The sequence below is a fragment of the Homarus americanus genome, unplaced genomic scaffold (genome assembly GCF_018991925.1).
Source record: "Homarus americanus isolate GMGI-L3 unplaced genomic scaffold, GMGI_Hamer_2.0 scaffold23652, whole genome shotgun sequence".
NCBI classification, from domain to species: domain Eukaryota; kingdom Metazoa; phylum Arthropoda; class Malacostraca; order Decapoda; family Nephropidae; genus Homarus; species Homarus americanus.
This window is the reverse complement of record NW_024739203.1, coordinates 34,283-35,000: the sequence shown is the minus strand read 5'-3', so window position 1 is coordinate 35,000 and position 718 is coordinate 34,283.

The following is a 718-nucleotide window of genomic DNA, read 5'->3' as shown; positions in this document are numbered from 1 at the left end:
ATCATCAAAACCCCTATACCCCCAAAAGTCCTAAGACGACAGGGACAGGCAGAGATGACTACTGGAAGTCACTAGTCACAACTCTGCACATGTCCGGCACAGATAAGATGGTCGTTTATGCACTGGGATCTAGGCAGCAGTGCAATCCGGTCCGGTCTGTACGACTGAGCAGCCCTTTCAAGGAGACACTCCGCTCACCCTACATGGGGAGGGGGCTAGAAAAGGTGCCCTAAACATAGCCTGCCTAAAGAACCAACCTGACTGGGCAACCACACCCAGTAAGGTCGTCCTTATACAGTCAAAAACACAATAAAAATCACAGATTCAAACAAAAACCAACTGTACAACCTCTTATGGTCGCTGCATGGAATGTCATGACCCTTCTGAATATTGGCACAAATGTGCGTCCTGAAAGAAGAACTGTCCTTGTGGCAAAAGAGCTGGCTAGGTATAACATCGACATAGCAACCATCAGTGAGTCCCGGCTCAGAGATGAAGGTCAACTCACAGAACGGGGGTCTGGCTACACCTTCTTCTGGAAGTGTAAGCCTGCTGCGGAGAGAAACTGCATTTATGGAGTTGGCTTTACCATCCGCCAATACATCCTACACAGGCTAACTGAAATACCTATTGGGATCAACGAGTGCCTCGTGAAGGTCCGAGTCCCACTGAATCGCTCACGTCATGCCTTTTTAATCAGTGCATACGCCAAAACACT